Here is an 11,888-nt window from a genome sequence, read left to right as displayed (position 1 = left end):
AGTTAGGCAACACTTTTCAGATGTTGCCTTATCAACTACACTTAAAAGAGTAGCCTAAAAGGCAAAAAGTTCACGCCTTTGCAGCTACGCTTAAAAGTGTAGCCTTATCAGTTAAACTTAAAAGCGTAGCCTAAATGGCAAAAAGGCCACACTTTTACAGATACGCCTATAAGTGTTTTCTATAAAATATTTATATGCCATAATTTTCAATTAAAAAACACCAATAATGTTTCGAAATAAATATTCTCAACTATCAAATTAGCTAATAAGTAATTTAAATATATAGATTTGCAATAAGCATCAAATGATAGTCTTGTGTACATACATGTCAATATTCTTAATATATGTGTACACGTGATTAGCACAAAATGTAACCTACAATAGTTCAAGATAATGTATTCAAACATTTAGAATAGTTCAAAAACTCATCATCCACTTTCACTTCAATGAGATCAAATTAACTTGTGGGGATCCTTCAAATTTGATCAGCTCCATCTCCCTACACATTTAAAATGAAATTAACAATCAAAACAAACAAAAAATCAGATCGCAACAGTTACTATATTAAGTTATGGATATTTCATATGAGCAAAGGTGTCAACACCATTTAAGAAGAGCAAAGATGAAAATTATATAACAGCGATACTTGTACATTTATTAATTTTTTCAGAGTTGTGACTTTACCATTTCAAAATAGCAAAGCTGACAATTATACAACACAAATACGATATGTACATTCACATAATTTCCCAGATAAGCCTTAAAAATTTCATAATAGCATGGTGTATAAAATGATGGTATCCAAATTGAGTAACTGTCAGTACATTTATAAACCAAGCACTAGAAAATCATACATCAATTAAGTACACTAATTGAAACAAAAATCACAAAAAATATCACAAACTAATTCTAAGGCTTGCATAACTAACAATTAAGAATTAAACGGATACGTAGGAGAACTTAAGCAGCCCATGAGTTAAGAAAACAAAAAAAATAAGATATCCAGTAATTCCAAGAACAAGATTAGCCTTGGGATGAAATAGAAAGACAGTATGGAGCACAAAAAAAAAACTTTTAAAAATAGGAATGAGAAGAAACATGTAGTGGAGACACATGTTTGGATATACTCAAATTTGTCCTCCTTCTAGTTTTCCACTAACGCCTTACCATTTTCCAGGTCAACCATAATCACATCCACAGCTTTAGTGTGCATCTCGTGTTCATTTTTGTTGTTCTCATGTCAACTTGACCAGACATAACGAGACTTTTTTGTCGTAGTAAAGAAGTATTCTAAGCACACGAGTGAATGTAGATAACTATGTTACTAGTTCTTAATAGGTAATGTTAAGAAGATTTAGCACACTGTATATCACAAGTTTGATTGCTGAAACATGTTGTAACAGAAGTTCAAGATGGGACAAAGACCAAAAAAGTTGTGTTATCTACTCTTTTCAGAATTTCCATCACTATATAAACTGATACTATAAACAAATTCTCTAATATGTTCACTGATTCTATACCTGCACACATAAGATTCTAGCAGGGAAGCTGGAGGCACAACAACACATACAAATCAGCCACAATTACAAACACAAATTAGTCGCAACTACACACAACAACAGTTACTATATTATGTTATGGATATTTCAGAAGATCAAAGTTGTGAAGACCAATAATTTGCTTTATAGATTTCTACCATTTCAGAAGAGCAAAGCTGACAATTAAACAACACCAATACTTGCACATTTACTTATTTTTCCAGAGTTATGGCTTTAACATTTCAAAAGAGCAAAGGTGACAATAATACAACACCAACACAATCTGCACATTCACTTATTTTCCCATATAAGCCTTCAATATTTAAAAACATCATGGTGTGTACAACGATGGTTCCAAATCGATAACTGACAATACATTTATAAACCAAGAACTAGCAAATCATACATCAATTATATACACTGATTGAACCCAAAATCACTAGAAACATCACAAATTAAATCTAAGCCTTGCATAACTAGCAATGGAGAGATAAAAGGATATGGAGGAGAACTTAAGTAGCCCATGAGTAAAGAAAACAAAAAAAATAAGATATGCAGTTATTTGAAGAACCAGATTAGCCTTAGGATAAAATTAAGACAGATTATGGAGCAAAAAGAAAAACTTTTAAAAAAAATAGGAATGACAAGAAACATGTAGTGCAAAAACATGATTGGATATACTCAAATATGGTCCTCCTTATAGTTCTCGACAAATGCCTTACTATTTTTCAGGTCAACCACATTCACATCCACAGCCTCAGTGTGCATCTCATTTAAATTTTTTTTGTTCTCATGTAAACTGGACCAGAAATAACGAGATTTCTTTGTTGTAGTAAAGCAGTATTCTAAGCACACGGGTGAATGCAGATAACTATGTTACTAGTTCTTAATATGTAAGTGTTAGCAAGAGTTAGCACACTGTATATCACAATTTAGACTGCTGAAACATTTTTTATTAGAAGTACATGATGGGACAAAGACCGACAAAGTTGTGTTATCAACTCTTTTAAGAATTTCCATTACAATAAATTAAACCTATAAATCAATCTTATAATCTGTACATTGATTCTATACCTGCACAAATAAGATCCTAGCAGGGAATCTAGAGCAACAACAATACATACAAATCAGCCACAACTACACACACAAATCAGCTATAACTACACACAACAACAGTTACTATAATGATCTTGCTCATGTGCATGATCAACCAACAACCAAGAGGAACAAGACAACTATCTTCACAATTTGATACATTAACAAAGGAGAGAGAGAAAATCCTCAAGGAACAAACAAAATACCTTTTCAAGAATCAGAACATGATTTTATCCTGAAGAATGTTGAATATACTCTTTGCGATACCTTGCTAAATCTATCCAATCTTTGGATAGGACATTTGAATTCCTAGAAAAAGATATCAATATCTAATCTTTCAGTAAGAATGATTAAATCATTAACTACTTCACAAATATGCAAAAGTATACAACTGTAGAAAAAAATATAATAACATTATGGATTTGAAAATCCACATCCAAATTAGAAATCAAATTAAGAAAGGAATACAAACCCTTTAAAATTCAATTTGGAGATTCTTTGCTGCTTTTTTTTAAAAAAAAAGTTCACAGACACATTTCTTTGAATCATTACATGATGAACCGTTGAACTATAAAGCACAATCTTGAGTCTTAAAAGATCATGATTCATTCCCTACCTATTTCTAATAGTTGAAATTTATGGAAAAAAATAGATGTGCCGCTAAATATGGAGGGAAATAGTCCAATATAGTGAGGGTGAAGTTCTTAATTTTCAAAGATATCAAACACACTCTCACCACAGAACGATATGACATTGTATGACATTATTTAAAAGGAGGATTTACTGTTTAGAGATTAGAAATACCTTGATTTTGGTGTCTGCATAATATTATTTTCCTCTAACCAAAACCTGAAATAGTTGAGAAAAATTTCTTGGTTTAGAAAAAAATTGATCAAAATGTGCATATGCAAAGGTATAAAACTACAGAATTAATCACTTTATACATGCAGCAGGACATGTTATTTTTTTTTTTGGAAAAATACAAAATGTAGCATGCTATTATTGCATAAATTTGTTGAAAACATGCCTTTTACCGTGTATTTTAGTAGATTGCAGATGTAGAGAAGTATATGTACCAATCAAGAGCACATAGGATATAATTGGAACATAAAAAAAATAAGAATATACATAAGCATATAAATTGAATTGATAAGGATAAAAAAAATGAAGAAGTTTCGTTCGTTATAAGAAGACAAAATGAGACTGTTTAGGAGTAAATTATTCACTTTTTTTAATAGAACATGCCTTCAGTTTTAAAAAAATGTTGTACAAAAGTTCATCAACTAAACTGATGTTTCATCTACTCATGTTCAAAATCTTTCACAATCCAATGCGGAGACAGAAGACATAAAAATTGTAAATAAGAAAGAGTTTCCACTCACAGAAACAACAAATAGATACAACAAATAGGAAAATGAATGGAGCACATACGATATACATGATTAATGTAGGTGTAAGTAGTAAATACATGTGTGACTTCTAAATTACTTCTAATGTTGACTGTTTTAGCTAAATACTTAATCCTATACCTGAACTTAAAGATCAAATTTAAGTCTTTACATGTTCAGTAACTTATGCAGAAACAGAGTTTTATATGATGGCAGACTATGCATAGGTTGCTATTAACAAGAGATAGACTTGAAAAAATGGAAATATATGAGGAAACAAAATGCTTATTGTGTGGGTGCAAACCAGAAAATATAGAACATCTCTTCTTTGAATGTGAGTATTCAATGAAATGCTTATTGGCAGTACTCGAATGGATGGGACTGAGTATACAAAGAACTAACCTGGAAGGAATATGGAGGAGACTGGCAAGGAAATCCATAGGGAAGATCAACAAAGCACTTATCCGAGCAATAATAGCAGCCCTAATATATCATAATTGGCAAGCACAAAATGGAGCATTGTGGAACAAAGAAGTAGTTACACCGACGGAACTTATGAAGAAGATCAGGGAGGAGAGAAAAGGCAGATTTATGAGCAGAATACATAGAGGTATAAAATGTAAGGACAGAAAATGGATAGATAACTTCTTTCTATAGATAGGAAATTCCATAGAATAGAAGGGGGGATAGAATTAGATTGAAAGAAAGGATGGTAATGTAGATTATAATAGTGGGATGAGTTTGTATTTTTTCAATCAACCTGTTATTTCGACCAAAAAAAATTACGCATAGACATAAGACATAAATCTGTAAATGAGAAAGATTTTTCACTGATATGAGAACGACTCTTCGGTAAATACTAAAGAACAACCTTTTCTCATTTTTTTAATAAGTTCTCGTCTTGAAAAGTTAAAACATGCGAAGACAGTGAATGATAAACTAACTCTCGAGCAACAACATGGCATACAAACATCAAAAATGCAACATTTTAAGCGACAAAATATGAACCATAGAAATAAACTTGCAGGGAAAACTGGACAACATGGTATATGAAACCTGGAGAATGAAATTAAATAAGGCTTACCCCTCTAAATAGACTCTTAAAAAAGTCAAGCAAATGTCAATCTAGCAATAACAAACACGATCTATGAACTCAAAATGGCAGTAAATACGATACATGAACCAAGAATAATTACATCTATGAACTCAAATGCTAGGAAGTAACACATGTTAAGAGACATTCCATGAGCAAGATCATGAAGAGAAACAACAAAACAAAACTTGAAATGACAAGTAGGGGAATAATAACAATTAATACAAATTCTCGAATCTTTAAGGAGATATTACAACAAACCCACGAAAGTAACTAAGAAACACATATCTCATATTGAATCAACATCAACTTAAAGATAAATCATATAAAAAGAAACAAGCTCATCAGAATCAGCTTTCAAACAGTCGCATTATCACTCTTAAAATAGAACAAGAGGCAAAATGAGTACTATGAGGAAAACGACATTACCTTTCTTTGGGCAGTGAACTAGAAGGGCCGAGAAAAGAAATGATCTTCACCACGAGACTCGACACGATCTACGGATGAGAATTCCGAGCAGATTCTTGGACTCGAACCAAGCTTGGAAAAACTGATGCAAAATGAATTAGAAATTGTGATACTCTTCGTTGAATGTATTTCTCTCTATATATATATACACATATATATATACATATATATATATATATATATGTATATATATTATTTTAACTATCTCAGCTGCTCTAAATGTTTTTTCTCAAATAAATCCCAACTTTTTCAAACACCTAACAGTGAAAAAGAGGGAGGCCATAGGGAGGGTAAAATACGAGCTACACTCCGAAATTCAATTGGTGAAGCTAAAACACTAGACACACTCCCAAAAACGTATAAAAACACAACAATATCAAAACCCTTAAGATAACATGTAGACTTTCAAATATAGAATTTCTTACCTGATAAACCCTATTCCAACAACATTTGTCTAAAATCGTGTTCTTCTGTTAGAAATTTTAGAGAAAATTGTGAGAGAGAGACTAATTAGCTTGAGTTCATCTTCCCAACAACCCCAAAGTAATCAATATCTTCTAAACACAAAACCAAAAGTCAACCAGTTCAGCTAACAAGAAGATTGTTTAAGTGAAAGATAGGGATATAGGTATTAGAAAAGAGAATAGTAGTTAGTCTTGAAGAAATCATTATCGGAGAAGACGACTTAACCTTTTCAGTTCTTCAATGAATTCAACTCTTCAGCTAAGTACTTCTATAACTTCAACTCTTCAGAGTGTTTTTCTCACAAATTGGTATCAGAGAAGATAATATGAGAAGAGAATTGGAGAATCGAAGCTTTTGTGCTTCAGCTTTCAATTTTCACCTGGGCAGCTAGTTCTTAAGTGAAGTGAAGCGTGAAGAAAGAGGAAAGTAAAAAAAGAAGAAAGTGAAATGAAAGTTAATGGTTTACCTTTTTTTGGCCAGTAAAATTAATGGGAGGGAGAGTTAAAAATATTGGAGGAAATAAAAATTTTTAGTGAAAATTTCAAGGCCACACTTATAATGTGTTGTTTTTTAAATTATAAAAATAGGATACTTTAAAAGTTTGGACATACATGTAAATAGGTGTTGCAAAATATATCATATTGTAACAACGTTTATAAAGTGTAGCTTATCCCATTAAAGAGTACACTTTTGAAGTGTTTTCAATATTATTGTAACTAAAAGTAATAAACTTTGGCTACACTTTAAAAGCATTCACAAAATTACTTTAGGGAACACTTTTCAAACGTAGACCAGAATTAGTGTGGTGTAGACCTAAAATGGTGTAGTGTTAGAAACATTATATTTGAATCATTAGAAATGTTTTCATGCAAGAACCATACTTAGAGTCAAAGATAGAAGAAGTTAGGGTTGGAAATCTCTTTTTGAAATCTCTTAGGAAGGGGCTCCTTGAATGGAAAAGAGTTAAAGGATGACTACCATACCTCATGTAGAAGAGAACCCACTAATTTTGATGAACGAACACGTCCAAACAATCCATCCAAGTTCTCCTTGAGTCTTATCTCCAATGGCGACTTGAGAGCGTTTGTTTTTAGAGAGAGAGCGTTTGAATATTTTAAAGTGAGTGATATTGTCAAGGTCTAAGACTTAAAACTAATATAATATAACTTAAAAACCCTAAAAATATCATCCTAGGGTCATAAATGTCTTGGGGTGAATTTACACAAAACACCCCAAACTGGTAGTGTGTCCCACAGGTTTTGCAGGACACCATCAACGGACCCAAGTAGAGGGGCGTCGAGTGAACAATGGCCCGTGCTGCTGGGCATCGTTTTTTTCTGCAGGTTTTGAGTGGAGGGTTGATCCCCCCACACTAAGTTGCAACCTTAGCCCCTAGATGATGGGGCGTCGATTGGCCCAAGGGGCATTGATTGGATTCGTCGTTTAGGGCTGGTTTTTCGGCAGCTTTGGTAAATTCTACCTAGACATTGGTTTCCTCTTCTAGGGCCTTTCGTGGGTCCTAGTTGTGATTGTAACCAGACGTTAATCCCCTACACATAGTCGTATAGGTATTAGAAACATCTCACACAAATTTCAAACAAAACAAAGACGTAAAACTCGCTCAAACACATCAAGATACACGAACACTTTTTAAGATACATGTTCCAAACGTCATGGACGTTTGACCTCCGAACTTAACCAAACATAACACACTTCCTAAGAACACCATTATTAATCGTTTAACAAAGAATTAACTTAAGAAACAATCACGAAGCTCTAGTTCACCTTTGTTCGTTTTAGGGTGTTACAACTACCTCACACACTAAGCATAACTTGAAGTAACCCTATCTTGCTTCATGTAATCTAGGAGACTCTAATAGACCTACTTCATACTAAAGAGTACTATACCCTTATGATTTCCTCAAAACATTCTTGTGTAATGTACATAAGGCAGTCCATACTACCTCACATACTAAGCCTATCTTGAAGTCATCCTTAAAATGTTCATCCTCCATAGACTTATTATAACTTAGCTTCATTTCTTAAGATTCTCTCATCTTTAGTCTACTTTATTGGAAAGGCAAATCTATTCCAATCCTTTCTTATATATCCTTTAATTAGTTACCCTATTTTATAACTTGTGCAATGCACTAATGATGCCCCATAACACTACTCATGTAAGGTAATACCTTTGGATCATTTTCTATTTCTTCTTGCCTTGGAGCCTAGCCCCTATGTAACACTTTGAAAATCCCTGACGTGTTCTAGAGCCTAACATAAGTGACATAAGGTTAAGGCGCTGTTTTAATATCCATTTTGATTAATATAAGTCATTTAGGAAGTATATAAATCAAAACGTCCAAGAACGTCTATGACGTCCGCAAACTAGTCTAATAAGGTGCTAGCGTGTAGTCTATTTAACTAGCTCATTGAAATCGGAAAATGATAAAAATTGTTGGAAGAGTGTCTAACATTGTTTTAAGTCTATTCATGGTTGAAACGTCCGGGTAAGACTCCCCAAGGACCAACCAAGGGCCCTTGAGGAGGACCCTTGCAAAAGATTGCAAAACTGTCAAGAGACAGTGTCACCAAACGGATGCCACAGATAGGCTGTTGGTGAATCGACGGGGCTTCGATGCCACTCGTAAATAGACAATTAACCAAAATATTGGAAGGTTCATTTTTCATAGTCTCTGAACTTAGCGACGGATGTGAAGCACGGAGGGAGCAGTAGCCGTCGATTGACCAAGATCCGTGGATCGTGGTCTCGTCGTGAGACCTGTGTTTTGCTTCACGTTTTGACTTATTTCATTTACTTAGATAATTTACTGAGTATGTTAATTAGGGGTTAAGGAAGGTCTAATTAACTAATTTAACACCCTATATAAAGTCCTAACCTAATTAAACTTATCTAAACTCTTATAACTCACAAACCCAAACTCTCTTCCTTCTCTCTTCTTTCTCTCTTTAGTGAAGAACTCCATTGAAGATCAAGATAGGGGAGGGTTTAAGGGATTCAAATATTCAAGTTTCACCATCAATCTTCATATATTTGAAAGGTAAGTGATCTCTTTACAGAGTTATTTCCTAATGATCTTCCCGGTATTCCTCCCGAACAGGAAATTGATTTTAGTATTGACTTGTTACCGGATACAAATCCCATTTCAATTCCTCCATATCGGATGGCTCAACTCAAAGATTTACTAGAGAAAGGCTTTAATATACCTTGTATTTCTCCATGGGGTGCTCCGATTTTATTTGTGAAGAAGAAGGATGGGTCCCAAAGAATGTGCATTGGTTATCGCCAACTCAATGAGTTCACTATTAAGAAAAAGTATCCTCTCCCTCGGATTGATGAATTGTTTTATAAACTCAAATGGGCAAGCAACTTCTCTAAGATTGACATGAGAACAGGGTATCACCAACTTAGGGTGAGAGGTGAGGATATACTAAAGACGGCATATCAGACTAGATATGGTCATTATGAGTTCTTAGTAATGACCTTTACTGTCACGAGTGCCCGGTGGCATTTATGGATCTCATGTATAGGGTTTTTGAAGTTACCTAGATTCATTTGTCATTGTATTCATTGACAACATCTAGGTATATTTTTGAAAAATGAGGATGATCACATGAACCATTTGAAGATGGTGTTGCAAGTGCTTAAGGAGAATCAATTATTTGCCAAGTATATCAAATATGAGTTTTGGTTAAGGTCGGTAGCATTTCTTAGTCATATCATCTCTAGTAAGGGAGTTGAGGTTTACCAAAGGAAAACCAAGGTGGTCAAGAATTGTCCTAGACCATTGACTCCAACCGACATTAGGAGTTTCTTGGGTCTAGCGGGTTATTATCGGAGGTTTGTGGATGATTTTTTGTCCATTGCATCTCCCTTGACTATTTTGACCCAAGAGAGTAAGAAATTTTAATGGTCGGAGGCATGTGAGAGAAGCTTCAAAATCTTGAAAGATAGGCTTACTTTTGCTCTGGTGTTAACTTTACCGTAGGGCACAAAGGGCTTCGTTGTGTATTGTGATGCATCCCATGTGGGATTAGGGTGTGTGCTTATGCAACATGGGAAAGTGGTAACCTATGCTTCTAGACAACTTAAGGTGCATGAGAGAATCTACCCAACACATGATCTTGAATTAGCGGCCGTGGTATTTGCCTTGAAAAGATGGAGGCATTACTTGTATGGTGTCCATGTTGATGTGTATACCGACCACAAGAGTCTCAAATATGTATTTACTCAGAAGGAGTTGAATCTCCGACAAAAAAGGTGGTTGGAATTGTTGAAAGATTACGACATGTGTGTTTTGTATCACCCCAGCAAGCCTAATGTTGTTGTGGATGCTCTAAGTCGGTTAACCATGGGTAGTGTGTCATATAGATGAAGCCAAGAAATACCTAGTGAAAGATGTTCATAGGTTGGCTAGATTAGGTGTGAGGTTGGAAGATTCTCTTAATGGTGATTTTATGGTCCATCATAACTTCGAGTCATCTTTGGTAATTGAGGTGAAGTCCAAACAACACCTTTATCAATCATTGATGGAGTTGAATGAATCGGTTCTTGGTATACTTAATGAGTTATTCTCCTTAGGGGGTAATGGTGTCTTGAGGTATCAAGCAGGTTGTGTGTTGCCAATGTAGATGGTTTGAGCAACCAGATATTTGAGGAAACTCATGGGTCTCGTTACTCCATTAACACGGATTCGACAAAGATGTTTATGACCTTAGAGAAATATTTTGATGGGAAGGTTTGAAAAAGGACATAGCGGAATATATCGCTAATTATCAAAATTGGAAACAAGTGAAAGTCGAGCATCAAAAGTTGGTTGTCTTACTAAAAAAAATCCGAGTTCCTACTTGGAAGTGGGAATACATAAACATGGATTTGGTAATAGGTTTGTCTCGGACTCAAAGACAATATTACTCTATATGGGTGATTGTGGATAGGTTGACCAAGTCTACTCATTTCAATCCCGTCAACTCTACTTATTCTGCAGAAGATTATGCAAAGACTTCATAGAAGAGATTGTATCTCGCCATGGGTATTCCGTTATCCATCATATTGGATAAGGGTGCACAATTCACATCTAGGTTTTGGAGGTCATTCCAAGAAGGGTTTGGTACTAAGGTGAAGCTAAGCACCACTTTTCATCCCCAAATGGATGATCAAGCGGAGCATGGTATTCAAACCCTTGAAAATATGCTTAGAGCTTGTATTATTTATTTCAAGGGAAATTAAGATAAACATTTCCCTTTGGTGGAGTTCGCTTATAATAATAGTTCCCCAATAATCCATATCCATGGCTCCGTATGAAGCCTTGTATGGTAGGAGGTGTAGGTCTCTTATTGGATGGTTTGAAGTGGGTGAGCCTTTGCTTCATGGTCCCAATTTTATTTGTAAGACTTTGGAGAAAGTTCATATAATAAGGAACCGATTGTAAATGGCCTATAGTCGGCAAAAGTTTTATGCCGATCATAGGAGAAAGGATCTAGAGTTTGAAGAAGGTGATAAGGTGTAGTTTAAAAATTTCTCCTATGAAAGGGGTGGTTAGATTTGTCAAATAAGGGAAGTTGAGTCCCTTATGTGGGTCGCTTTGAAATCTTGCAAAGGATTGGTAAGGTTGCCTATGAGTTAAGATTTCCTAGTTAATTGGCTTCGGTTCATCCGATTTTCCATGTTTCTATGCTTAAGAAGTGTATCTGTAATCCCGAATCTATTCTTCCTATTAAGGGTTTTTGTGTGAAGGGTAATCTCTCTTATGAGGAAGTTCCAATTTAAATCCTTGATAGGCAAGTAATGGAGTTAAGGAATAAAGAGGTGTCTTCCGTAAA

At 34.5% G+C, this 11,888-nt stretch overlaps 1 long non-coding RNA gene across 2 annotated transcripts; it reads right to left on the bottom strand.

Moving 5' to 3' along the window:
- Nucleotides 1–271: 271 nt before the first annotated feature.
- On the bottom strand, nt 272–6,479 carry LOC114076436. 2 transcript variants are annotated; one of them, XR_003577359.1, is made up of 6 exons: nt 6,273–6,479; nt 6,008–6,052; nt 5,544–5,664; nt 3,438–3,482; nt 2,840–2,942; nt 272–499 (listed from the first exon to the last, which is right to left on the bottom strand). It is a non-coding gene; the product is annotated as an uncharacterized LOC114076436 (long non-coding RNA). The 2 variants fall into 2 exon arrangements; XR_003577358.1 differs by lacking the exon at nt 6,008–6,052 and having other exon boundaries at nt 274–499; nt 6,273–6,475.
- Between the last annotated feature and the right edge of the window lie 5,409 nt (nt 6,480–11,888).

Source organism: Solanum pennellii, chromosome 3 (assembly GCF_001406875.1).
Source record: "Solanum pennellii chromosome 3, SPENNV200".
Classification (NCBI taxonomy): Eukaryota; Viridiplantae; Streptophyta; class Magnoliopsida; order Solanales; family Solanaceae; genus Solanum; species Solanum pennellii.
The sequence above is the reverse complement of the archived record's forward strand: the minus strand, read 5'-3'. Positions and strand labels throughout refer to the sequence as shown.